Here is a 4,369-nt window from a genome sequence, read left to right as displayed (position 1 = left end):
TTGGCAGCTTGCAAGACCTCCTGTTTTGCAAACAACAACTAGGGCATTTTCTACCCAGCCAAAACAAGTTAGAAAGTGCAAAAAGCCTGGGGAAAGTGGTCCCACAGAGTGCTTAGCCATACTGAACATGCCCAGAGGTGCATAGAAAAGCACCTTGAGAGCAACTGGCTCCCAGCCTCACATGATTATGCTGCTGATTCTAACTGGCAGAGCCTTACCCAGAGCCCTGAGCTGAGTGGGGATAGAGTGGGGATTTGCCAGCTCTTTGAGCCTCTTACTCTCAAGGCAGAGGCAGCAGCAACCCCATAGCTGTATCATCAGGCTGCTAATTCAGGAAGGAAAGACAAGGAGAGAGGCTCTGGGAAAATGGACTCTCTCACTGTTGGAGCCTGAAAGTGCTAATGAGCCTCGACTGCCAACAAGACTTAAGCCTAATATATGACATTGCCATAAAGACTTATCAACTGCAAAACCTCTACCTAAGCATGCCACAGGGGCAGAGCCTGGGGTACAGAGTCACTGACCAGGAAGAAGGAGAGGAAAGAAAAAGGAAGAAGATAGCCTCTAAAAATCAAGAAAAATCCACAGACTTTATAAGCTTTTCCATTTTTTTTTTTTTGTTTCTTTGTTTCTTTCATCTTCTTGTCTTGATTATTTTCTTCTTCTTTCACTTTGGTCATTTTATTCTCTGCCTGTCTTATTCTTTCCTCTTCTTTAACTACACTACCCATAAGTGTTACATGTCCCATTTTCTTTCTTTTCTTCTTCTATTCTCTCTATGAAGGTTGCACTCCAAACCCCTTAATTCTCTCTCTCTTTTTGTTCTCTTTTCTTTTTTCTCCTTTTCATTTTTTCCTCTTACTTTTTTCTTCCCTCTATATTAGTTTCTTCTTTTCTCCTTTACTATTCCTCTTATTCAATCCTCAATGATGAACGAATTATTTTATTTGGGACTAAAATTTATCTTTGTGGCACTTTCGGTGCTTTTTACTTCACTTTTTAACTCATTAGCAGTGCTCCCAATCCTGACTCTCCATTTTATCTAGTTTTTGCTCCACTTAATACAATAGTAACTTTCCAATATTTTTCCATTTTTCCTGTTTCCATCATATCCCTCTCATTATATCTCTTAGTAGACCATCACTTAAAAGCAAATCATTTTATTATTGACCCAAATTTTTTCTTTTTTTGCATTTTGTGGGTCCATACCTCCTTTTTTGCCCCTTTATCACTTCTCCCCAACTCAGGCCCTCGGTTATAGGTAGTTTTTGTTATATTTAGCCCAATATAATTCAAATTTTATCACAAATTTTTCTCAAGAAGGAGGGAAGAGGAGAGAAAAAACAAAAGAAAAATAATAAACTTTCTTTTTTTCTTTATTAATTCTCATTAATACTATCAACAAAACCACCCTCAGATGCCATTAAGAAAAAGGAAATTGAATATCATGGATACAAAAGACAGAGATGTAGCACAGATAGATAAGAAAAAAATCTATGGAGAAAAAATTTAATATATTGGATAACTTGGAGCTAAATGACATAAAATTTAAAACAGAAATCCTAAAAATACTCAGAGATATACAACAAAACACAGAAAGGCAGTGTAGGGACTCAGAAAACAACTCAATGAACACAAGGAATATATTACCAAGGACACTGAAACTATAAAAACAAATAAACAGAGATGAAAAACTCAATTCACGAACTGAAAAATGAGGTAAAAAGCTTAGCTAATAGAACAGGCCAGATAGAAGGTAGAATAAGTGATATAGAAGACAAGCAACTTGAGGCACAACAGAGAGAAGAAGAAAGAGACTCAAAAATTTTTTAAAAAAATGAGAAAGCCCTAAAGGAATTGTCTGACTCCATCAAAAAGAATAACAAAAGAATAATAGATATATCAGAGGGAGAAGAGAGAAAAAGTAGAATGGAGAACATATTCAAACAAATAATAGATGAGAACTTCCCAAGCCTGTGGAAAGAACTAAAGCCTCAAAATCAAGAAGCACACAGAACACCAAGTTTTCTTAACCACAACAAACTTACTCCAAGGCACATCATAATGAAATTGACACAAATCAATGGCAAAGAAAAAATTCTCAAGGCAGCCAGAGAAAAGAATACAACATATAATGGAAGGCCTATTAAATTATCATCAGATTTCTCAACAGAAACTCTACAAGCTAAAAGAGAGTGGACCCCAATGTTTAAAGTCCTGAAAGACAGAAACTTCCAGCCAAGAATACTATACTCATCAAAGTTATTCTTCAAATATGAAGGAGAAATAAAAACATTCACAGATACAGAAAAGATGAGGGAATTTATCAACAGAAAACCCCCACTCCAGGAATTACTAAAGGGGATTTTCCAAACAGATACAAAGAACAAAATAAAACAAAACCACAAGTAAAAGCTTCACCAAGAACACAATAAAACCAAATTTAAAGTGACAACAAAAGAAAGGGGGAAGTAAGAGGACGAAGATTAACAGTAGCAAAGGATAATGGAGTACAGAAGCACTCATAAAATAGTGTACTATAATGAACATGGTAGAAACCATTTTCATTACATAATGGTAACCACCCTTGAAAAAACCACCACAGAAGCACATGACTTACAAAAGATAGCAACAGAGGAAAGAAGTATGGAATACAACCAAACAAAAACAAATGATAGAAAAACAAAAAAGAAAAATCTAACAAGATACAAAACTAACAGAAAGCAATTTATAAAATGGCAATAGGAAACCACAAGTGTCAATAATTACACTAAATGTAAATGGATTAAACTCACCAATAAAAAGACAAAGAGTAGCAGAATAGATTAAAAAAGAAAATCCAAATGTATGCTGCCTACAAGAAACACATCTAAGTAACAAGGATAAAAACAAATTCAAAGTGAAAGGCTGGAAAACAATACTCCAAGCAAATAACATCCAAAAAAAAGGCAGGCGTAGCAATACTCATATCTGATAATGCTGACTACAAGACAGAAAAAGTACTCAGAGACAAAAATGGCCATTTCATAATGGCTAAGGGGACACTGAATCAAGAAGACATAACAATTCTTAATATATATGTACCAAACCAAGGAGCACCAAAGTATATAAGACAGCTACTTATTGACCTTAAAACAAAAACTGACAAAAATACAATCATACTTGGAGACCTCAATACACTGCTGACGGCTCTATATCGGTCATCCAAACAGAGAATCAACAAAGATATAGTGGCCTTAAACAAAACACTAGAGCACCTGGATATGATAGACATCTACAGGACATTTCATCCCAAAGTGACTGAGTATACATTTTTCTCCAGTGTACATGGATCATTCTCAAGAATTGACCATATGTTGGGCCACAAAAACAACATCAGCAAATTCAGAAAAATCAAAGTTGTACCAAGCATACTTTCTGATCATAAAGCCTTGAAACTCGAATTTAACTGCAAAAAAGAGAAAAAAAACCCCACAAGAATGTGGAAACTAAACAACATACTTTTAAAAAATGAATGGGTCAAAGAAGAAATAAGAGCAGAGATCAAAAAATATATACAGACAAATGAAAATGACAATACGACATATCAGAATCTCTGGGATGCAGTAAAAGCAGTGATAAGAGGGAAGTTCATAACACTTTAGGCCTATATGAACAAACAAGACAGAGCCCAGTGAACCCCTTAACTTCACACCCTAAGGAACTAGAAAAAGTAGAACAAAAACAACCCAAAACCAGCCGAAGAAAGGAAATGATAAAAATCAGAGCAGAAATAAATGAAATAAAGAACGGAAAAAGTATAGAAAAATTAATAAAAGAAGGAGCTAGTTCTTTGAAAAGATCAACAAAATTGAAAAACCTTTGGTGAGACTCAACAAGGAAAAAAGAAAAAGGACTCATATAAACAAAATCCAAAATGAAAGAGGAGAAATCACCCACAGATATCATAGATATACAAAGAATTATTGTAGAATACTACAAAAAACTATATTCCATTAAATTCAACAATCTAGAAGAAATGGATATATTCCTAGAACAATATAACCTTCCTAGACTGAGTCAAGAAGAAGTAGAAAGCCTAAACAGACCAATTAGCAGAAAAAAAATAAAAAAAACTATTAAATACCTCCCCAAAAATAAAAGTCCAGACCAAGACGGTTATACTAGTGAATTCTATCAAACATTCAAAGAAGACTTGGTTCCTATTCTACTCAAAGTCTTCCAAAAAATTGAAGAAGAAGCAATACTTCCAAACACATTTTATGAGGCCAACATAACCCTCATACCAAAACCCGGCAAAGACAGCACACACACACAAAAAAACTATTGACCAATATCTCTAATGAATACAGATGCTAAAATACTAAAC

The sequence above is a fragment of the Saccopteryx bilineata genome, chromosome 4 (assembly GCF_036850765.1).
Source record: "Saccopteryx bilineata isolate mSacBil1 chromosome 4, mSacBil1_pri_phased_curated, whole genome shotgun sequence".
Classification (NCBI taxonomy): domain Eukaryota; kingdom Metazoa; phylum Chordata; class Mammalia; order Chiroptera; family Emballonuridae; genus Saccopteryx; species Saccopteryx bilineata.
Note: the sequence above shows the minus strand (reverse complement) of the source record.